The following is a 25,976-nucleotide window of genomic DNA, read 5'->3' on the forward strand; positions in this document are numbered from 1 at the left end:
TGGGGGTTTGCGAGAACAGAGCAGAGACACAAAAAGAACACAGAAGCACTGGTCCAGGAGTACTTTCTATGGGAGGGAGAAGTAAATGTTAGTGGATGTAGCTCCTTTAGTCGTTTAATCTAGAAAGAAAGAACAGATAAACTTTGAGCCAGTTTTCAAGGATAGAGTCTGAAAGAGAGCACATATAATTGGTTACAGTAAAAGCTCAGTCAATTGCTATATATAGAAGAGAGATAGGGTTAAACACTGAAAGACAGGGCCAAGTGGATCATCTGTAGAAGGTGAGCATTAAGTTGTTGCCAGCAGAATCTTGGACAATCCCCCTCTCCAGAGAGGTGTCACAGGTAGACACAGGGTCAGGCCATGAGTAGCTTCTGGGAAGAGAAAAGAGAGAGAACATCAAGTTAAAAACTGAAATAACAGCAAATAATGCAAAATTGGAGAGTAGTGTGAGAATGTAGCGAAGAGGGTGAAAGTGGTCATTATGTCCTTCAGCAGCCTAAGCCTATAGCAGCATAACTACAGAGATAGGTTCAGTTCAATTTATTTATTTATATAGTGCTTATTTACAACAATGTCGTCTCTCACCACACTTACAAATGTACATTTCCAGGTCACACACACTCACTCAACACAAACGCACCTATTTCTGCACATATGCTCAATACATAAACATACACCAACATACAATTACTCAAATGGTTGAAGGTCATAAAAACACAGGTTACTAAAACCCAGGGTCCAGACCAGGAAACATGGTCGTAGTTTAACACTCCTCTCTGCAGCTTCTGTACTGCTACCCACCCATTACCCTATTAAGACAGTGTCTTGCCCACGGCCAAAATTGAATAGATTAAAAAATAATCTATAACAAGGAAATCAGGAAAATCCAATAAAAATAAACACAACTCAGACTAAAAAGAAAAATAAAACAATTAAATGTGGCTTACTGAACATAAGATCTCTCTCTTCAAAGACTTTGCTAGTTAGTGACCTGATTTGTGACAGATTGATTTATTTTGTCTCACAGAAACCTGGCTGCAGCAAGAGGATTATGTTACTATAAATGAGTCAACTCCTACTAATTATTTAAATTTTCACATTCCTCAAAATACTGGGTGAGGAGAAGGAGTAGCAACCATCTTTCAGTCCGATTTATTTATTGACTAGTCCCAGACCAATCAATAGCTACAACTCTTTTGAATATTTAATCCTTAGTTTTCCTCATCCAAATTGCAAAGCACTGAAACCACTTCTGTTTGCTGTTTTGTACTGTCCACCAGCCCCTTATTCTCAAATTTTTAGATCAGTTTTCAGACCTTTTATCTGATTTAGTGTTAAATACAGATATTATTATAGTGGGGGATTCTAACATTCATGTTGACACTGAAAGTTATAGCTTAAATATAGCCTTTAATGCTACTTTAGACTCAATTGGCTTTACTCAAAACATTAACAAACCTACCCACCTCTGTCTTCATTCTCTGGATCTTGCGCTGACATATGGCATTGAGTGTAAAGACATAACAATATTTTATCATAACCCTGTCCTGTCAGACCATTTTTTAATAACCTTTGAGTTTAATTTAACCGAGTACTCCGCACCTGAAAGAAAATTTCATTAAAGTAGATCATTATCAGACAATGCTGTAACAACCTTTAAAGAATCTGATCCACTTTTGATTTCCTCATTATCACAGAAAAACACAGTGGAGGGCAATAATTCTGTTTCTGCCCCTTCACAAATTGATTCTCTTGTTCATAGTGTTACTTCATCATTGAGTGGTGCATTAGACAATGCATCCCCCTTGAAAAAGAAGGTAATTATTCATAGGAGGCTAACTCCCTGGTTTAATTCAGAGCTGTGTACTTTAAAGCACGATGTTAGAAAATTGGAGAGAAGATGGCGCTCTACAACCCTTGAGGATTCCTACTTAATCTGGAAAAATAGCCTACTGTTGTATAAAAAGACACTTCACCAAGCTAGAGCAACTTATTTCTCATCATTAATTGAAGAGAACAAGAATAATCCTAGGTTTCTCTTTAGTACAGTTGCTAAACTTACACAGAGTCATAGCTCTGTTGAGGCATCCATTCCATTAGCACTCAGCAGTCATGACTTTATGGGATTCTTCCAAAATAAAATTGATTATATTAAAAAGAAAATGTTGACATACTCCCGAAGATGATTACTTCATCCTCAGTAAGTGAGACAACATTGGAAGTAACTGTAGAACCTAAACTGTGTTTGGACTGCTTTGATCCTGTGGCGCTTCCTGAGTTATCAGAACTATTAGCTTCATCTAAACCTTCAACTTGTATGTTAGACCCAGTCCCAACCAAATTATTTAAGGAAGTGTTTCCTCTGATTACCAGCCCCATTTTAGATATGATAAATGTATCCTTAGTAAATGGATATGTACCACAAGCTTTAAAGGTAGCTGTAATTAAACCTTTGCTTAAGAAACCTTCGCTTGATCGAGATGACTTGAAAAATTACAGACCTATATACAATCTTCCATTCTTATCTAAAATCCTTGAGAAAATAGTTGCTAATCAAATGTGTGAGCATTTACACAGCAATTACCTGTTTGAAGAGTTTCAGTCAGGCTTCAGAGCTCATCATAGCACTGAAACAGCTCTGCTGAAAGTCACTAATTATATTTTTATGGCCTCAGATAATGGACTTGTGTCTGTACTGGTTATGTTAGATCTCAGTGCTGCATTTGATACAGTCGATCACAATATTCTCTTAGAAAGGCTGGAATATGCTGTAGGGATTGGGGAACAATGCTAGGCTGGTTTAAATCTTATTTGTCTGACAGATTCCAGTTTGTCCATGTAAATGATAAATCATCTTTAAACTCCAGGGTTAATTGTGGAGTACCACAGGGTTCAGTACTTGGAACAATTCTCTTTACTACATATATGCTTCCAATAGGTAAAATTATCAGGCAGCATAGCATACATTTTCACTGTTACGCTGATGACACTCAGCTTTACTTATCCATGAATCCTGCTGAGCCCAACCAGTTAGATAGACTACAAGCATGTCTTGAAGACATAAAAACTTGGATGACTTTAGATTTTCTGCTTCTAAATTCAGACAAGACAGAAGTTGTCGTCTTTGGACCGGAGTCTTTAAAAAAGAAATTGCTCAGTCAAACACTTAACCTGGATGGCATTAAATTGACATCCGATAATAAAGTAAAAAACCTTGGTGTTATTTTTGACCAGCACATGTCATTTAAATCCCATATTAAACAGGTTTCTAGGATTTCCTTCTTTCATCTCTGTGTTGGTTGTTATGATTATTGATTGATTAATCTTGATCAATAATTACAATTAAAAATGATAATTTGACAAAATGAATTTCTTAACCAAAATCCTCATTTATGAATCGAGACCAGAGATGTTTCTGGTGTTGTAATTGTGGCTCAACGCCTTTGACAATTACAACCGTTAAATACTCCGTAATAATTAATAACTATTGCCGGAGATGTCACTGTTTAATCGACCGTTTCTGTCGAAACGTGTGGAACTCTTAACCTTATCTTGACTGACGAATCACTTTTTGCACACAATGAACACAAAACGCTCTCTTTTAATCTATGTGAATATTTATTAATCTTCACCTACTCAACATGCAAAATTCTACATAAGAAGGGTAACACATCTAACTGAACAAATAAAGCAAACAGCAGTGGGTGTGTATTGAATCAACCAGCAGTTATGGCAAAAAGAAGGAAAGAGAATATGAAAAAGGGGTGTGGTGGTGAGTGGAGAGTGGGGGGCGCATCTCCCTTGTACTCATTGATGTCCGATCATAAAACTTCCCCCAACTCCTGAGCAGACAAAGCGTTATAAAACTTTTTGGCGGCAAGCTAGCGAGCAGTGAGATTGGAGACAAAGGAAAATGGTGAATTTCACCATGAGGTTATTTTAACAGTCCAGTCTTACCGCGCACCTGCGCTGACTCTCAGATGGTAAAACACGCACAAAGCTAGGAATGCAGCGGCTCCGGACATCAACACAACACATCAAAGTTTCAATAAACAAGGTTACATGCACATATCGTTCAGAACACATGAGATTCTAACTAGCGATTCTGATCGCTCTACAACCTCTGACCCTGCCCAGGCCTTCTAATAAAGACATTAAAGATTAAAATAAAAGATGGGAGTGAGAGGAGGGGGAGGGGGGTGTTTGAAGCATTGCTGCGCATCGGCAGTTAAACTCCAAGAAAGCGGTCAGTCCCCGTCCTTTGGCCTTCTTGACGAAAAGGAAAAATAGGATCTGACCATCAGCAGTCAACTAAAACCAAGCAAGGAGGGAAAGTTGCGTCTCCTTGAAACTCCATGGTTTTGGTTACGTGTTAAACTCACGTCTTCGATCGGCAAAGTGAAATTTCTGGCCTTCTCATTCCAGAAACCTCTTTCATGAATTTTTTGTTGGCCAACGAAGGAGAATAAATGAATACTCCACGTGGGACCTCTTCTTCTCCAGAGGATGCTTCAGTTGCGTGGTAACAGTGTCAAGGTCTCCAGCTGAAGGCGGCATGTTCAAAACGGATGCCTTCCTATATAGCGTCTTGTGACGTCAGACTTGGGACGCTCCTCACATCCGTCGCAATGCTTGATGGGATATGTAGGAGCGGCTGTCCTGGATACCAAAATGGCTGATGCCATTGGAGAGGCACAGTGACGTCCAACAACGTGCAGATAGTCCAATACTCAGCAAACAAGTGGTCCAACATCCGGAACATTGCCAAAATTAGAAATATCCTATCCAGGGCATCGTCCAAGCTTCTGCTGGCCACAACTTAATGCTCACCCTCTACCGATGATCCACATGGCCCTGCCTTTCAATGTTTAACCCTTTCTCTCTCCTAGATATGGCAATTGACTGAGCTTTTACTGTGACTAACTCTATGTACTCTCTTTCAGACTCTAACCATGAAAACTGGCTCAGAGTTTATCTGTTCTTTCTTTCTAGGTGAAACGACTAAAGGAGCTACATCCATTAACATTTACTTTTCCTTCCCATAGAAAGTACTCCTGGATCAGTGCTTCTGTATTCTTTGTGTCTCTGCTCTGTTCTCTCAAACCCCAAGTTGGTCGTGGCAGATGGCTGCTTACACGGAGCCTGGTTCTACTGGAGGTTTCTTCCTGTTAAAAGGCAGTTTTTCCTCTCCACTGTTGCTACATGCATGCTCAGTATGAGGGATTGCTGCAAAGTCAACGCCAGTGACTGTCCACTGTCTCTACATGCTCATCCGGGAGGAGGGAATGTTGCAAGTCACTGACTGGATGCAATCTGCTGGGTTTCCTCATACAGAAATACTTTTTATCCAATTTGAATAAATAGCTGAATCTGACTGTACTGTTCAAATGTTAGGATTAATTGGAATTTTATTTACCTGACTTTTTTGAAGTGCCTTGAGATGACATGTGTTGTGAATTGGCGCTATATAAATAAACTGAATTAAATTGAATTGAAAACATCAATGTGGCTTGGCTACTCTGATGCTGGATTGAATCTGGAATTAATAAAGTTAATCATGCAATTAGGAAGCTGTCCCTTTTGTAGGGCAAAACTCTCCTGGCACATGTGGGACACCATCTGTTCCATGTGGCATGCCTGAAATGCCATGACAGGACACATTTAAAAAGAAGACCATTTTTAATATGTATTTAATAAAATACATTTATCTCGCCTACCTTTTAACCTTTCCATTGCACCTAATCAGCTACACCCGACACATGTGCAAGCCAAAAATGGTAATGGTACTTTATCCTCTTCTTTATGTTTGTTTTGCTTAATGTTAGTAGCATATGTTCACTATTACTGAAATAACAGAAGTTAGTTATTTAGCTGAGTTTCTACACCTTACAAATTTTTGCTCTATGTTGTATGGTCTTTATATAGTAATTTTGTACTCTTTTGGGATAATCTGATCTCAAAAGTGTTCTGTTTTGTTGTTTGGAGTAATTTATGTAATTGGGGCTCTTTATGTAATGGGCAGATGATCAAACTGGATCAAACTACATGAGTCTATACCTAAAGTACCAATGCCTTCAACTTTTGATTCCAGCTCAGACTTTGTGGTTCGTAACTCTGTTGCTGGACTCTAAATGAGCCATTGGTCATTTACAGTTCATAATTCTCACATTCATTCAAATAGATTGCAAAGACTCACTACTGGTTGGTACATTCTGTACATGCAATGTGAGTCATGTCTTTAAAGGCCAGAGCATCATCACTTTCGAATTGATTTTTCAGTGTGTGAAAAAACTGATGTAGGGTTAAGAGTGTATGAATAATGCAAACCGTGCAAGACTTTGTGAGGGAACAAAATAAATCTGCAAATTAGTGTCATTGAAACATACGCAGTTAAAACAACATCCATACCAGAATTAACAGGCTGAGGTAATAAACATGAGAGGAGAATGATGATTACTACTCTGTGGGGACAGAGCTGAACATTAGAATGCAACATACTTGCTGCTATAGGTGTATTTTCTGTTACACAAGGTCCATAGGTCAGCTAAATATTTAGGAAATGAGAAGTTTTGTAACTTAAGTTTTTCATGGTGCATTGATAGTCAGTGCTACACTCACTACCTTTCACTACTCATTTCTTCCCCTTTTGACCTCTGAAAAATTTTATTTCTATGCTTGCCTTGTTGACAAGCATTTTCTGTGGACCTGCAAAAGCGAGCCAAAGAGCTATGTTACAAGAAGCAAGGCGGCATTCTTTATTTAACCCACACACAAAAAATCAAGTAAAGCAAGAGCCTGTAAACTCAAAAGCTGTGGACTTTACTGTTAGGTAAGTCTAGCAAGCAAATTGGACCATGATCAAAAACAGGATTATTGATTGGATTTCTGCGTAGGCCAAGATCCTGACTTTATTTGCACACTGACATCCATTACACAAACAAAACAGATGTTCACTCACACACACGCACACACACGCACACACAAGCTGCCCTGAGGTGATGCTGTGTTACATTTCTGATGTAAGATGTAGAATTTGAGTGAGAAAATCCAATATCTACAGTTAAAGGGGACAGTATCAAGCCTGAAGAGCGTCCAGTAATTTAAACCGAAGTGCAGAGGGTGAAAGGCAAAGGCAAGATGTCTGTGAGTGGTAACTGTTGAGCCCAAAGGCCTAAAACTCAATACTGACAGAGGAGTTCTTACGGTCCTATGAAAAATAATTAAGAGCGCGGAGAGCCAGGAAAGAAGGCAAAAAATGGAACTAGACTGTATCTGAACAAAAAAGCAGCAGTACCAAACAGTAAACAGAAATGAATTAGAAAAAGAAGTAAGCAAGGATTGACTGGGGCACACAGCGACGCTTCATAGGATTGTAACTCAGCTGGAAGGTTGGCTGATTTCTTGTTTTAAAGAAAGCTCTGGTGCACTGTAGTGTCTAAATAATGCAACCTTGGTGTTCAGATTTGTACACACCTCCTTAAAGCTTGCCTCGACTTGGTAAAAAGTAACTTGCACTGACTTGAATGTCACCAAAGAGCTCCATACAAAAAACGGTGTTTAAATGGCACAAGTTCTGTTTTTTTAGACCACGTTGGTTCATGCCAGTCTGCTTTCAATTCTGTTATTCTTGGGAACATTGTAAATTAGACAAATGTAACTTTTTTTTATAAACAGGAAAGGCTTAGAGTTTGCAGGTGAATGACAAAGCGAAGAAAGGTAAAGAAAAAACAATATGATGCCATTAAAATGCTTCTGAGGCTAAACGTTGATTTGTAGGTAGGTTTTACAACCGGGACAAGAAAACAATCATTTGTATTGTTTATAACATAAATTCACGGGCCACTTTATTATAAACATATTGCTAGATTAAATATAATGGAAAGAGGTTTTCTGCTTTTTACCCCTTTTGCCTTATTTAGACAAAACAAAAATGAAATAATAATTAATGCCGGTTTACTTGTATTAGCATATCTGACAGCTACTGCAGGTCATCTGTGGGTTTGTTCCAGTTAAAGAAATGTTGAATATCTGACAATATTCTTATATAATTTGCTTTATAATTAATTCCAGTTTCTTGCAAAATGTTCATTTTCAAGTTATTGCATGGGAAATACAATTTAAAATCTAAAAACCCTAATTCAAACCCTTAATTTTATTTCTGTGTTGTGAAGATTATACAAATTATGTTTGCATCACTGTACTCAAGGACAAGTGAAAAATATTAAATGTTTTACGTTCTTAATGTTATCCAAGTGAAACTACATTTTCTTCATTAATCCTGATGTCCGTTGCACAGATGTTTTTGCACTGTAGATCAGCCGATTCTGGACTCTAACTTCCCTGATGTGTTCACCAATAATTAGCAGTCAGGAAGTCCTTCTGCAGCCATGCTGTGAACAGCAAGGTTGCTCCACTGACGTTGCTCCATTAGACTGTTCTGACAACCTAATAAACTGAATTAAGTAAAGGATTGACTTTAAAAAGACTGAGTGAAAAAATTACTTAATTATACTGTCACGGTGGGGTTTTGGAGTGGACCAAAGCGCAGACAAGAGCTTGGAAGCAGCATTTCAAAAAGCAGTCTCTCAGCTTTAATCAAAAAAGTCAAAACGTAACAAAAACACTGCAGGTACTGAACAGGGTCGAGATCCAAACACTTACATTACAGACACTGCAGGAACATGGAGACTCAAGGCAGGGACGAGGATAAAGGGTCGAGGTGTAACGCAAGGAACCCACAAAAACATAATGAAACAAACCAACTAATATGCAGAGAGAAAACAAAGGCAGGTAATCAAAGGAACTAAGGACAGGTGAGGCAAGGAGGCAGGAAGGCAGAGGAAACAGGTGAACCTAATACAAGTGATTAACAAGACACCGAGCCGACCTAAAACAAAACTATAAACAAAGATCAAAATAAAGCATAAGAATCAGGGATAAACATGAACTGAAGGAAACTGAGAAACTGAAGGGAACATAAGAAACACCAAACCTAAGAACGAACAAGAAACCATAAAGCAAACCAGATTACAGAGTAATGAAACCTAACACCACACAGACTGAACAGACAGGAAGGGAAGCAGAGAACACAAGGACTAGGATGTAAACAAACAAAATGTAAACAATAAGTAAACACAACCTAACCAGAGGGGCTGGAGAAATATTATAATCAGTAAACAAAACAAAACACAAAGTCCAAAATGTCAGATCCTGACATATACATGTAAACCAAAAAACTATTCTATTTTTTTTTTCAAACTACAAACTTGGTTCTTTAGAGTTATAAATGTGTTTGCAGCCTTACATTTAATTGAAACAATCCTACCTTTTTGCTAAAAGGTGATTCTGTTAAATTTAAATTACACCTGCCTTCAGTATGTGATAATTTAAATAAATAAAACAATGTGTTGTTTAGTTCAAAAAAGACATGCTGAAAGAGTAATCACAGATTTGTTGGTCCCCAAAAAGAGACTAATAATTGTTACAATATAGTCTAATCAGCAGCCGTCCAGCCTATGTGAAGGAAACAAACATGCTACTGGTTTACTTAGTATTATTGTGTGCCATGTTGTATACAGTGACCAAATATACCAAAGGTGACAGATCTCTGAGGAGCTCAGAAAGCAAATAAGGTACAGAGCAAAGAAGCACATAAAGGCTAAAAGACATTCCCCAAGCAGCTTCATGTTCTTGTCACACGTAGGTGCCAATATTATCCAAAAGTATATTGCTTGTGTCGTGTAACTAAGGCCAATTTCCCAGGACATGCACATTTAAAAAGGTTGGACATATCACTGTACATAAAGTAGCACAGCCGCAAGCCACCCTTTTCAGGTCGAGAACCATGGCCTCAGACCAGGCCGCTTCACACTCGGCTACGAACTGCCCCAGTGCATGCTGTAGGTCTTGGCTAGAGGGGGCCAGCAGGACCATGTCATCTGCAAAAAGAAGAGATAAATCCACTGGTCCCCAAACCACACCCTCTCTGGCCCTTGGCTGCGCCTAGAAATCCTGTCCATTAAAGTTATGAACAGGACCGGTGACAAAAGGCAGCCCTGCCAGAGTCCCAGGATGCCCAGGAGCAGGTCTGACTTACTGCCAGCAATGTGGACAAAACTCCTGCTTCGCTTGTACAGAGATCGGATGGGCCCTAATAAAGGGCCCCCGACTCTCTGCTCCAGAAGTACAGAGTCGGGGACCCTTTATTAGGGGCCGTCAGAAGTACAGAGTCGGGGACCCTTTATTAGGGGCCGTCCGCTTGCACAGAGACTGCATGGCCCCTAATAAAGGGCCCCCGACTCTGTACTCCTGGAGCACCTCCCACTGGGCACCACAAGGGACACAGTCGAATGCCACATGTGGACCGGTTGGGCAAACTCCCATGAACCCTCGAGTACCCTGTAACGGGTGTAGAGCTGGTCCAGTGTTCGGAATGAAAACCACACTGCTCCTCCTGAAGCCGAGGTTCAACTATCGGCCGGACTCTCCTCTCCAATACCCTGGCATAGGCCTTACCAAGGAGGCTGAGGAGTGTGATCCCCCTGTAGTTGGAACACACCCTCCGGTCTCCCTTCATATAAGGGGAGACCACCATCCCAGTCTTCCAGTCCAAAGGCACTGTCCCCGACCACCATGCAATGTTCTGTGCCTCTTTGACTTGGGGGCAAGCATCCAGAGACTTGAGGTACTCAGGGCGGATCTTATCTGCCCCTTTAAGCCCTGCCACCATGGAGCTTTTTAACCTCCTCGGTGACTTCAGGCTGGGTGATGAAAGATTCCAACCCTGAGTCCCCAGTCTCTGCTTCCACCAGGGAATGTGTTACGGCAGGATTAAGGAGATCCTCGAAATACTCCTTCAACTGCCCGATAATGTCCTCAGTTGCGGTCAGCAGCTCCTCACCCCTACTGTAATCGGTGTTGGTAAGGCACTGCTTCCCCCTCCTGAGGCGACGGACGGTTTGCCAGAATCGCTTCGAGGCCAACCAGTAGTCCTCCTCCACGGCCTCATTGAACACGTCCTAGGCCCAAAATTTTGCCTCTGCCACAGCCGCGGCATGCTTGGCCTTATGGTACCCGTCAGCCTCCTCAAGAGTCCCACAAGCCAACCACAGCCGATAGGACTCCTTCTTCAGCTTGACAGCATCCCTTACTGCCAGGGTCCACCACCGGGTTTCGGAGATTGCCGCCGCGACTGGCACCGCAGACCTTACGGCCACAGCTACGGGCGGCAGCTTCGACAATAGATTTGGAGAACATAGTCCATTCAGACTCTATGTCTTCAACCTCCCCCAGGTCTGGTCAAAGCTTTCTCGGTGGTTGGAGTTGAATACATCCCTGGCCGAGGACTCCGCCAGACTTTCCCAGCAGACCCTCACTATATACCCTCGGACCTGCCAAGTCTGTCTGGCTTTCTCCTCTTCCAGCGGATCCAACTCAGTTGTTGGAGTTTTTTGTTTATGCTGGAAATTTAACTACACGTTTATCATGGTCTGTATGTCTTTACTATTTTAGGTGCTTGATTTAAATATAATGCAACACTTAAAATGCTGTGCATCTTCTCTGGGCAGTACCGTCTGCACTTGTTTTTCTGTGGCCTTGAAAACTCGAAACAAGCAATTGAGGATGGGGGTACTGTAACCATACCTTATGTGTGTGTGTGTTAGTGTATGTGTGTGTGTGTGTGTGTGTGTGTGTGTGTGTGTGTGTGTGTGTGTGTGTAGTATGTGCTACATCCATCAAGTGTATATAGATTGTATTTGTCTATATCACTGAAGCAGAAACTGGTCCCAAAAACTGAAGGATGCAGAATCAGCTAACAGATCTCTTCTTTCAGAGAAGAAACTAGCCTAATTACAGGTAAGAATTGTCACAGTTTTAGCTGAGTGCAATGAAACTTGTGACACCTATGTCATTTACAACAACCAGCAAGTAGGGAAATGAAAAGCATGTTTCAGTGATGGAAAATGAATACACTCCCTTGGTGGTGCTAATTAAAAGCCAGGGAGTCACATCGACTGACAGATACTATCCATGTATTTCCAGGTGCCCAGCTTGTCACTGTCTCTGTGTTTCAACAACAGCGTTCCGAGGCTAATTAAAAGAGCCACTTTCTCCTTGTAGGCTGTGCCAGCTTCCAACAAGAGGACATATAATTAAAGTGACACCTGTTCAGTCCCATTTGTGGACCCTTTACAGCTTAGTGCTGGACTGCAATCCAGTGGTGCTCTGTTGCCAGAGAACATACAGTGGAGAGTGTTCAGTGACATCTTCAGAATTCAGCCATGTGGAATGATGGCAGAGGTGCTATGGGCAATTGGACATCTGCAGTCGCTGGGAAGACATCTCAAATGTCCTTTTTGTTCACAGAAAACCATTTAACCCTAACTGTAAAAAGCCCAAGAACCCAGAAAATTCTTGGAGAAAGCACATTTTTATCACAAGCACACTTTATATGCAAGAAATGATTTGCAGAATATGTAATCAAAATTGAATAGACTACATCACTGACTTTTGCTAAATATAATTAAAACAATCCTCAAAATCAGCTTTTTACACAATTTTATCGGTGCTATTGTACCATTTAATTTTAGCAATGCACCCCTAAAAAATTTTATATCATCACAATTTTGAGGTGTAAAACTATTACAAAACCTATGAGTGATGAAAAGTATTTTAATAGTGTTTGATGGAACCTCCCTGACAACAGGAGGTAGGCTAATGAAGTCAAACAAAAACAAGACAAAAAAACACCAATCATTCCCCAATCTAAAGAAACTGAAGAACAAATGAGAAACAAAGTCACATCTTTTAGTCTGGAAAGGGTCATAAAGTCATTTCTAAGGTTTTGGGACTCCAGCAAGCAACAGTGAGTGCTTATAAATGGAGCAAACAGGAATGTAACAGAGGTGAACCTTCCCACGAATGGCCTACTAAAAATACTCACATTGATGACTCCTTCCACAAGTTCACAAAAGAACCCAAATCAACATCTAAAACACTGCAGGCCTCACCTGTCTCAGATAAAGTCAGTGTTCATGATTCAACGATACAAAACAGACTAGATAAAATGAGCATCCCTGTGACAATTACAAGTCAATAACTACAGCCGTCTTTGCAAAGCTCTGGTACTTTTCAAACTGTTTGTGGCTGCACCTATATTCAGACAAAACTGAATTTGACTTAAGGGAGAGTTTGTTGAACAGGCAGCGAAACAAAATAGTTTCTGCATCTTTGCTTATTTCACTTTGTAAACAAAAGGCGCATGAATAAAACCTTGGATCCATTTTTTGGTTCGGCTGCGACCAACCACCAAAGAAGAAATTTTGGTTTCTGGAAAAGATTTCCTACACTGCTGGGACTAGTTCAAGCATGATGTTAAGTTAAATGAATAACAAGTGATGTGGTGTTGCCCTTTTATAATGGGTACTAACTCATGAGTGCATCACATCCCACCCTTTTCATACTTGACCAAATTTCCAACCTAGAATATAAAATTACCACTTTAAAATAGGCAAATAATCAATTGGTGAACTCTCAGTTAATTTTAAAAACACCAATCAGTACAGAACTACATTTTATTTTTCCTTTAGAATATTTCAGTCACACGGCTGACAGATTACCCTGCTCCAGCAACAACTCACACACAAAATCTGTATTTCTTCTAATGATGGCACTTAAAACTCTCACCCTGTTTGGTGTTAAGGCTCTGACTAGGCTCCACATCTCCTTTAATTTCTGTGTAAGCACTGATGTGAGCACTGTGAGCACTTGAGGGTGTTCTAGATTGTTTCTACCCTCTCAATCCATGCAAAGGAAATGTCAAAGCACCAAAATATACTTGCATTTGCAATCAGAGAACTTTCTTCGGGTCATTTTGTTGATTATATTATACTTTTTAATTAGTGAGAGCTGATGTTGCCATGCGATCTTTATCCACATTTGCAATGGGAGAGAGAACTTGTTTACATGTACAGTGCTGGACCAGAATACAAATATGTTGATAGAAATATTTTTATGAACCTTCACTGTTATTCAGGTTACCTCAAGAATGTCGGTAATGTCATCTTCTTCTCTTATGCTACTGTAAATACACATGTCTTTACAGCCTTTAAAAAAATGTCTATTTTAAGACAGCATCTCGTGACCTTTATCTTGTTCTGTGTTTTTTTTTTTTTTTCACAGAGTAGATTGTACCCTGGAAGACAACTCCATGCGTCACACAAAACTTCATGTCATGTTGCTGCAGAAACCTTATATCAACACACATTTTTGTCATGCCAGTGGTTGTTGTGTGCAATGAAGGGACTTTGTTGGGCTGATAGAGAAGACTCGTTATGTGCTGTCATTTTTCACTGGTCCCATTTTGCAATATACCGCTGGATTGTGTGCAGATTTGGTGACCTTAGCCTGTGAAGGGAAGGCGCAGAGGGAGCCTGTACCCTACTTGCTATACAACAGGTAATTATTACCCCCATCATCTAATGGGTGGTGTGTTCAGATGACAAAAATTGATATGTAGATTAGGAGTTATGCCTGTCCCTGTCCTGTGTATGTGCACACGTGCAGCACGCTTAGACACCAGTGGGCACAATATGCTTTTGCTTCTAAGTTGGCACAGTTGTTTTGAAGGCTGCTGCAGCTCGGGAATGTTCAATTTCAGAGACATACACGGCCTGAAAATTCATTCTGACGGCACCAGATTAGGTTTTGGGAGATGTCCTGCGGTGCTTTTTATTAACACATGCTGTCAATCTAGGGGAGCTTCCATTGGTTAGGAAAGCAACACTGACACTGCAAGAAATTATTTCTCATATCAACTCTGCTTTCTTCAGCGTCCGTTTCTTTCTTGTTTTGCCGTTTTCAGAGTTGTGATTGCTGTTATTACTCAATGAGGATACCAATTTTAAGGCTGTCTTGTAAGTTTGTTCGGCTGCAATCCCAATACAACAATGCTCAATTATAGTCTTACTATGCAGGTTGATAGCCTCAAGCTGGTGTTGGCTAAAGTGGCCAAATATTCAGCTATGATCACATAAATATAAAAATCTGTAATAACAACAGTAGTTGACACTAACATTTGCATGTTAACTGATGTTATGTGACGGGTGCCACAAGACGATTCCGTTTACATTTTGCCCTTTTTTGTGGATGACTAGGATTTGTTTCCCTATATTCATTTACGTAAGTTGCTTATCTTGTCTAGAATAAAAAACTGAATGTCCTTTATGGTCATCGTCACTAGTACACAAAATTATGTAAAAAGCTAGTTTTCTGGATTGGGCATAAGCATTAGATCAATTATGTAAAATAGAAAAATAGAAGCCTACATATAAACTTGAAACCCACTTCCAGGTATGTACGCACCACAGTCTTGGTTCGTAGGAGCTGAGATGTTGTACAATAACCAAACACACAAGTAATCGTAGTTTTGAGAACGTTTAGTCAAAAGACAGCAAGTCAAAACTTTTTAGACAATGAAGAACAATACCACATACAAAAGAGCATACGAAATTCCACCTGGGCCCTTTTAGCTAAAGCAAACAAGTGTCTCTAGGAAGTTCAATGTTCCTTACAGTAAACAATTGTTCAAAAAGTCAAAGAAGTTTATTTAAGGACACTTCTGGAGGTAGACTCGTGGTATGTCAGCCAGAGTGATTGACACAATCACACCACAGACAGATTGGGGATCGCAGTATGAGGGATCGAGACTCTGGATTCAATCTGGGAGGCTCACCATCAATGAATCACACATTAGTCTTCTTGGATATGAGGGCTGGAATATTAACTTTTCTACAACTCATCAAAAAGACCTGGCCTGTATTTACAACAGATTATAGTCTTAGCTCTCATATCATGGTTCATTATTTGGTTCATTATACTCTCAAATCAAGTTGTTGCAGAACAATAAATGCATTTCTCAAATAAAAAGGTAATTGTATAAAGTTAACAAGTAGAGGACTCTAGTTAGAGGATTTCACTTGTTTCTATCACAGTGTCAGAATAATTTATCTCTAACCCATTTTACACATAAAACATACAGTGAAATGTAGTTATGCGATCACATCTTAGCCAATAAAATAAGTCATCCATAAATTGCACATTAACCTAAAAGGGAAAATGTATGAAATTGTTTTCAAAGGTGTAACATCTCAGTTTGCATGTTCTCCCCGTGTGGTGTTTTGACATATTCATAACATGATCTAAATATTTCCATTTAAAAGAGAAAGGTAAAAATTATTTATATTTTTCTTACAGTTAAAAATAGTTATATACAGAATTTTTTTAATCTTAATAAATAGACAACAGAAAAAAGAATTTAGTATAGACATGTGCAAAGGTGGAATTTTCAACTACTTTTTGCACAGAACAATATATCATTTTGAGTGACACAAGTATGACAAGATGATATTAGCTGGTTAATTACTTAGGCTATTTGCTAAGGTATCCAGCTGTCAGTCAACTGCTTAACAATGTGCAGGAAATCTATTTTAGTTAGCTGAACGGCATTGGATGGCAACAGGTGAAGGTTGGGCATCAATGTGTTGCTCTATACCCTGTACAGTCAAATAAAACTTTGCTAATATGGCATAGTATTCAAAGGACTTTAATCCATTGGAGGGAATGTGTTATAGATGAAAAAACATGCAAGTAATGTGTAAGTTGTCCATGCATAGCTAGGTTAATGTAGCAGGTGTATATTTGGTTTAAAAGTGAAGTTTATTATGTCTAAATATTTCTTTTGGTGTTCATTAATAGTCTAAAAGCAGAAAACCAACACACATAAAAAAGGATTGGACTGAGCTTGACTCAAATTACTCATATACTATTAACACAGTGCCTATATATAATATTTCATAATGGCAAAAAATGTATGTATACTATAAATGTACGACTTTTGCATTTTGTTTACTTGTTATGGATTTATTGTTGCTATACCTTTTTCTTTATCAATACAAATTAAACTTTGTTCCCCATCTGCCTCTGCATTATCCCTGGGTTTCAATCAACTTGGTTACATAGGTATTGCTGCTGCATGAGACTGTACTAGCTGACCCTTTTTGTTTTATTAATACAAGCTGTATACTGCTTCTGGTAATATATATATAAAAAAACAGTTTGTAGGTAGTCAACTTGTAGAGCTGGAATGTTTAACAGCACTTTATTTAAAAAGGTGCATTATTTCCATCTTTCACTACAGTATAAGTATGTATATATATAGTCATATTTATCACTCTTCCTTCCTTTTTAGCAAAACAATAAACAAAAATGCTGTATTTTTACACAAAGGGATATTATTACCATGCTATCACAACTGAAAGAAGCAGGAACCTGATTAATATTGAATTAAAATGACACTGTCTTTAAGTTTTGTTTTGTGCTTTCTGGCACTTTTGGATGATTTCCATACTTTTCATGCCTTATGAATTTTTGATTCCAAGTCAAGCTTTGACCATTTTTTGACCAAGTTGTTACTATGATAAGGGCTTGAAGAACGCCACGTGTGCGCACATCTTGCACACGCACCATCTACAACCAACAGCTTGCAGGCTCCCTGGGACATTGAAATTGTTTAATTGTTCACATGCCTGTGTGTCTGTTTATGGATGAGAGGGAAAATGTCTTGATGTCAAAAGACATTTCTACCGTGTAGGACGCCTCATCCTACACAGCCATCACTGAGTGCCGAGGGCAGTGCATGGCACAACATGTCCAGCTTACACAGGCCTAATAAGGGCTACAGAGACTTGTTAGTGAGAGATGAGGCTCTTGTGTGTTTCAGATCGGGTGTTGCTCTTCTGGCTCTACCAAAACCTGCCAGTTATAGCCACATTAAACCCTGAATCCCATAACCAGCGTTAATTAGTCATCAGAGCGAACTCTTCAGTGACATTCCTAATAAATTGGTATTATTATTCTATTGCAAGATGCAACAACTATGTCACATTGTGATATGATGAACATGAAAATAATTGTTTAAAAGAAGACATTGAAAAGGTAAATAATATTCACTTCTATCTAGGATGTTTCCACGGAGACAGAGTTATCAATGTCCTGTTCTCTTTGGCAATGACAGACACAAAATTAATTAAAGCTGAACTTCTCTAAGCAAGATATTCTTTAATAATTAGCTCATTGCACCTCTGACATTTGAGCATGTCTCTGTGTCTTTATTTGTGTGGGTGTGTGTCAAGCATATTTTCATAGACAGGGGCCCTTTTTATTATGACAAGAAAAGAAATCAGAGAAGAAAGTTCAGAATAAACTTGCTGACATTTGTTCAGAATATCAGTGGTAGCAGACTCTACAAAATCATATGAATATACTGAAACAGATATATCACTCTATAATTTAAAATAGCACAGAAAAGTAGCTATGTTTTAAAGCCCTAACCTGAAAACCATAATGTTGGAAACTCTGAGTGCCAATTCCCAACCCTGTTTTTCCCACTTCACAGTAAAATACAAACACACATAAATGAATGGATCTGTGGTTCCAATACAGTGGACACACACAAGCATTATTTGCAGCAATCTGTTGGTGGTTGTTAGCTGACAGGAGTGCAGGCTGCTGTCTTCACTTAGGTCTATCAACAAAAGGCGAGGAAAACAGTCAGACACTGCCTACAGGGTTCAGCTCTCAGATCACTAGGATTACTCCTCTTGAGAATAAGACAGCATATGTCAAATAGGTCTAAATTGTTTTTGCTTTGATACAAACATAGAGCTTTCACTTTTGTCTTTTTACAAATAATAATTTAGAACAAGTGCAAAAAAACATGTTTAGTTTGGGTTTTCTTCTCCCAAAGGCAAAACTGCTGTTACTATTAAATAATGTTTGAAGCAAATGTAAAGCAACGCATAGGCAAACAACAATGAGAATAAAAGACAAAAACTGCTAGGAATGACAATAACATTGTAAATCTAATAATCTAGGGAAGGTAAGCCAAAGAAATGTAATATTATCAGATAAAGCAAATTAACAACATTTTCAATACATTAAACTCAGCAAGCATTTGTTTTAAATAGCTTGTTTTTCTTGTATTTGGTCCCAACCCTATGAAATGAGAAAAAAAGGACTGTCCTCATCAGGATTCTTTGTCTCCAAAACTGAGTAGTGTCATCCACAAATAGGAGTTTGAAAAATAGTGTGAGTCCCAATGTGATACTTCAGTAAAATCAATATCATCTTGAAAATTTTAAAGCTTTAAAGTGCAGAAAAATAACATAATAGATTTAATCAGTATTACATACGATTAGTCAAAAGACAGCAAGTCAAAACTTTTTAGTCAATGAAGAACAATACCACATACAAAAGAGCATACGAAATTCCACCTGGGCCCTTTTAGCTAAAGCAAACAAGTGTCTCTAGGAAGTTCAATGTTCCTTACAGTAAACAATTGTTCAAAAACTCAAAGTAGTTTATTTAAGGACACTTCTGGAGGTAGACTCGTGGTATGTCAGCCAGAGTGATTGACACAATCACACCACAGACAGATTGGGGATCGCAGTATGAGGGATCGAGACTCTGGATTCAATCTGGGAGGCTCACCATCAATGAATCACACATTAGTCTTCTTGGATATGAGGGCTGGAATATTAACTTTTCTACAACTCATCAAAAAGACCTGGCCTGTATTTACAACAGATTATAGTCTTAGCTCTCATATCATGGTTCATTATTTGGTTCATTATACTCTCAAATCAAGTTGTTGCAGAACAATAAATGCATTTCTCAAATAAAAAGGTAACTGTATAAAGTTAACAAGTAGAGGACTCTAGTTAGTGGGTATTACATAGCCTGTAGCCTCTATTTGTACTGTTACTGGGTTTATTTTACCGACCCATCTACGATGTTCTGGGCAATGGTTTTATCTCGCACCCTGGTTACATTGCTGAAAGTGAAGTCATATGACCCAAACAGATGGAAAGGTCCAGCAGCCAATACAGTCTTTTTTCACTATGAATGTTTTTGTAAAGGGTAAAAAACCCTTACATTGGAAAACATACTTATTTGTTTTTATATTCACAGACAGCAGAGAAACAACAGGTATTGAAAGTTCAGATTAGCTCATACAGAACCCTGGATGAGATTTGGGATCAGATTGGGCCACCCTATATTAAAATCTTTAAATGAATATAATTGAAGTAGATATCATAGAACAGTAAATTAGCAGTAGAATTCCAGTCTCTCATTTCACTGTTTCAGTGACATAAAGTTCTTGACACCTCACCCTGTCAGAACAGCGGGGTATAGTCACCTGTGTTCCTGCTCAAACCTGGTAGTGTTTCTGCAGGAGTTCAAATAAACTTCACAGTTCAAGGGTCAGGGCATGTTCAATGACTTGTGTCTACTGCCCTGCTGGCTTAAACTAAAAGCCCACAAGATGTCGCAACTTGTCACATGTCACAGTGTTTTAGAGTTGGTGAGTCAAGGGAGCAGTGATGATCTGTGAAGCACTGGAATGGCATATTTGGAGAGATGGAATGGGAAAATTGGGAATTTGCAAAGAAATGAGGAAAAAAATGTATCGATTCTGAGTTCATGTGTATATATATATATATATATATATATATATATATATATATATATATATATATATATATATATATATATACTACCTGTCAAAGGTTTTATAATGCCTTTCTCGTTTCATAGTCTTCCTAATGTTTATGACTATTTGCACTGTACGTAGTTTCTCACTGAAGGCATCAAAACAGTAAATGGACACGTATTGAATTATGTAGCAAACAAATTGTTAAAGAGCTTTAAATGTGTTTATATTTTGGATTGCTTAAGTAGCCGGCCTTTGCTTTGATGACTGAAATATTAACCTTCTCTCAATGAAACTCTGGGAAGTTCTTTCAAGACTCTTTGGGAAAACATTTCAGGTGACCACCTCATGAAGCCCAGGGAGAGAATGCCAAGAGAGCACAGGGTTAAAACTGATGATGTATTGATGGCCATGATATTCATGATTGCTTTGCATATTTTAGCTTGTGTTATCAGTTCATTTTCTACACACTGTTTTGGAGGTTATACTCCTGTCTTTCTAAAATACAAATTGCATAATCATAAATGACCAAAAGTTGTAATTCATTTATACTTTGCTTCCATGAGGAAAACCTCTTTTTTTTGTATTTTTTAGGAGCTGTGTAAATGGCTCGCTCTTCCTCCAGACACAAACTATTTTTAGAAATTAGCATCCATAAAGGTATTACAGCGTAAAACTGGTTGCAAGATATGTAAATATTGAACCTGTGACCCCTTCTTTTGCCAATGGAAGCTCCATGCCATGTACACTTTTAATTTTGAAAAATGTTTTGTTATGATCAGGGTCACTGGAGGAGGCAGTTTCTTTCCACTGCAGTCATTGGGAGAGAGATCTGCTACATGGTCCAATTTGGTTACAATTATTGACATGTCTTTGTAATGTGAAATGAAGCCAAAATACCCGCAGGAACCCTTCATGCAAAGAAATGCCTCCATCATTATACCTTCACTGGCCACTTTATTACGTACACCTGCCAAAATGCTTGTTGAACCAAACTTCATAGCCAATCATATAGCAGCAAATCAATGCATTTAGCAATTTAGATGTGCTGAAGAAAACTAGCTGATGCTTTTAAGTAGCATGGATGTAAAATAGGTTGCTCTGAGTTTGGACTGTTTTGGACTTAGAAAGGTAACAGTGGCTCAAATTGTCACCTATAGTATGCAGAATACCACCTGTCAACACATAAAATGCCAAACCTTCAATCAGATGGGCTACAGCAGCCAAGCATTATACAGGCTCACCAAAACTGAACAATAGATAAACAGAAAAAATATTGTCTGGTCAGAAATTCTTGATTTTTGTTCCGCTACCTCTGGTTCACAATGAGGGTCTTTCCCATACGGTGGAGAAGGTCTCCAGTGCAATTGTTTTTCATAACACGCTCCATCTCTCTCAATAAAAGCTTTTATATAGGACTTGCTGAGGCACCCAGTGATGCATGCACTGCTGCCTACAAGGTTTTCAGTTGTCCCAGAACAAATCGTCCTAATGACGTCATTAGCTTTGCCACCGTCCAAGCTAAATCTTACTTTAGGCTTAGCTGACCACTGAAAACATATTTGCTTCTCTATCTCTTAATGCCTCCATCCCAAAGCTCATTGTTACAACTGTGTTCTGAGGGTGTGTAGGTTGGGCCAGGGGTTGCATGATGAAGATATTATGAAATCAAAATACCATCACATATTATTGAACTGATGTTGGGGTATGTAAGCCTGTAAACCCCCTAATGCCACTGTATTGAGCTGCTTTAAGCTCAGCAGTAGAAACCGGTATTTATCCACAACTTAAATATTAGCATCATAGCAATGTATGGCACAAAACATTCTCAGGTGTTTGATCTGAAAAAAAAAAAAAAAAACACTTGTCATGGCTAAACATATTGAAAAGATCAATAATTTGCAGTTCTCTCCTGCACACATCTTTTTTGAAACAGTAATATTTGGCAGAAAATCAAAACCAAAATCCAGTTTTTGTGGATATTACTCCACCTTGGCTGTTTTGGTCTTCATTGTTGCCTATTAAGGAAAAAACAGATTGAAGGTTATAGTCCAAAAGTAACAATTAGTAATAACCAAATTTAAGTACCCCGCCTCTCGCCCATAGACTGATGGAGATAAGCACCAGCTTCCCCGCGACCCACTATGGAATAAGCGGTAGAAAATGACTGACTGACTAAATTTAAGTTCATCACTCCAGGTACCCTGGTTGTTTATAAACTTCAGACCTTCTATCAAGAAACATCAACAATGAAGAACAAAACACCTATTGTGTGATAATATTCACACTATCTGGATTTTGGTTTGGAGTTTTACCAATTTTTGCTGTTGATGACAAGACATGTTCATTACAAACTTGGTAATTATTGGGTGTTGGCTGTTTTAATATAAACCATGTTCAGCTTTTTCAAATTTAGCACTTTAGAATGTCCACTGGCATCACTGTGTATACTGCGGTAGGAATCTGTTTTAGTATTAATGTAATATTCACCATGCAGATTTGGGAATAGCCAAGTCACAATATATAAATAACTACACGGGTAGGTTTCATGCATATCTCCTTAATAATGTATATTTAAAAAAGCATTTACAGGATTTGAAGCTTTGTTTATTTGCCAACATTCACTTATTTGTTGAATGTAATCAGCAGCAGTAGCGAATGGTTTGATCCTTGGCTTACACGACAACATAGACCTAAACCAAAAGGGGGAATTTAATCACAGCCTCAAGTGCAGTCTCTGTGAGAGTGTGTTTAATCCAACCGATACCCCTTGTTGCCAGGCTGGCTAAACAATCTATTTTGGGTTGGACAAATAGTGAAAGATAATCCACTATTTTATCTTTCTTTAAAGCAGTCAACAGTCCTTTTAGTAGATTTTTTGGGCTTTTAATAAACCCTTTTATTATGTGCCCTTAATTGATGGGGCATTGAATTAACAACTGATAGGTATTATTTAGTCAACTCAGAGGTAAGGAAACGACACAGTCAGTTATACTTGCGGCAAGGGTAGGTCACACTCTGCAGTGCAAAACTACAAAGTATTAACACTCCTCCCTCTTTATTTATACATGCTTGCTCACACACAGTTCAAACAACATTCAAGGTGGGTGTGTGTGTGTGTGTGTGCGGGGGGGTCAGAAAGGTTAGGGTTCATGTGTCTTGATTTTAGAGAAAGGAGTGAGGATTGGTGCCAGTCCCTAGATGTTGCTGATAATAGCATAACTCACCCTTCTCTCTTATCTCTTTGTCTATGACATGTGGGGGAAGAAAGCACTTAGAGCAGACACAAGTGATAAACAATATAAAAAGTCATAAAACCCTAACAACAACTGTGTGGTTATATTGGTACAATGAACCGACTGCATAATACAGGTAACGGAATTGCTAGTTTGATGTGTGGGATGCAATGTTTGTGTCAAAACGAAACAAATTTCTGTCTATTACTGTCTACTGAATTCACCCACATGGCTTGACACTGCAAAAATGGGGCCAATAGAAACTGATATATTTATTTGTGTGCTGGATCTTATCACATATTTTTGGATCTGTCTGTAATAAATACAGAAAATTACTTGCAAACAATGTAAAGAAAAGCTGTCCATGAACATTTGGCAGTAGAACAGTATCAATATTTCAAAGTCACGCTGTCCAAGAGCATGTTTGTCATCCAAACCAAAGAACTGCCTTACCAATGAAGCTAATGAGCAAATAACTGCCCTTGAAGATTTATATAAACCCTGATGAAGTAAAGGGGCAGCAACACATTGTCCTAAACATATCGAAGTCTGCCAGACAGAAATCCCACACAGCCAAACGTATGTCATTAGGAAACACAGAATCGATTGCTGGATTGTTAGATGGAAGAGTAGAAAGCACTGGACTAGGCCATTCCACGCCTTGCTTCAGTTCATCACTTTAAAACTTTTTATTTTTTTTTACTTCTGGCACCTTTCTACACCTTAACACAGAGTCCATCTCCCATCTTCTTAAAGCCTAGACCGTCCATCTGCTTGACGAACCAGCACTGTGGTTTCCACTATGTCTCTTGTTAGAGGAATTGAACACGAGACAAAAGCATTCATGTACAGAGAATGTTTTTAACCATGCTTACCTTGCCAATTCCTCTGGCTGTAAAAGATCTTCTGTTAAAACTCCAGTATACCTTCAGACTGAAAGCACACATAGTTGGACAATGAACTACAGAGTAAAAAATAAATTTTTTAAAAGTTTCTCCCTGTAAGAACAAAATAATGTTTTATTAATAACATTTCTAGTATATCTAGAAAGAGGAAATTACACAAAAAAACATGGTCATAAATATTTTATGACCAACACAAATAAAAATTAAACATTAGCGTACATGGCAGTTCTTACTCCTTCATCTGTGCTGACTTTATATGCTTTTCAGCTAGCACAGCCTTAGGACAAATGCCATTTTAACTTTAGACACCTTATCAGGATGAATGGCAAGTGTTGGGATGTGAACTTTAGCAAGTGATGGAGAGCAGACCTTGACCATCACACCTAATGCCTCTGGGTGAAGAGCCTTGTAGCACCTGTTTTACAACAGCTTTTACCAATGGCATGTTGAGCCTGAACACATCACAAAATGGCTTTTTCTCCATTCAGCAATAGATGTGTTTTCCTTTTCTTTTAAATGACAAAATGTGTGTTTCCACTGATCAAACAGAAGACATTTCTTACATTTTCACCTCCTGGGGGCTAGATTACTTCATGTTTCATCATGTACTTGTGTTCACCTTGACTGGGTCTCATCTGGGACTTGGGGGAATTTTTTTCATTCTGCAGTTAATCATCTGCTGCGAGTGTATGGCCTGCACATCATTCAGGCCTTGGTTTTATGATAAGACTCTCTTTCCATCTCTTGATCGGCCAAAGAGTTTGTTTAGGTTATTGCTCCAGCTCTAGTTTAAAACAGTGCTTACTATCCTTTTGTCAAACATATGACATACATGTTATAAAAGAAGATGTACAACTGGATGCAAGGGGAGATATACGAAAATAGTGGAGGAAGAACTTTCCCTAATCTGACAGATCAAATTAAAATCCACATCATTAAATACACCTTATTAGTAAACAGAGTTTAGAGTCTATGCAGTGGCGTGCACAGGCATTTTGGGGGGCAGGTGCTCAAGTGGAAATAAAGGGCACCTTGTGCGGCACATGGAGCTGTCGGTTGCCTTTGTAGTGTGAGATTTATTACAGGCACAACATGAACATAATTTATATGTATTACTAAGCACCCACAAAACAAACTGTCCTGTGGGATGTAGGGAAATGACGACCCAGGAAAAAAACTCAGAACAAGAATGCATTTTACAAAATTCTTAAGATTAATAAGGCAACAAAATTATCATTGACTGATTTAGAAGTTAGATTACTGATTCACAACCTGAACTTC

This window comes from Girardinichthys multiradiatus, chromosome 18 (genome assembly GCF_021462225.1).
Source record: "Girardinichthys multiradiatus isolate DD_20200921_A chromosome 18, DD_fGirMul_XY1, whole genome shotgun sequence".
Lineage (NCBI taxonomy): Eukaryota > Metazoa > Chordata > Actinopteri > Cyprinodontiformes > Goodeidae > Girardinichthys > Girardinichthys multiradiatus.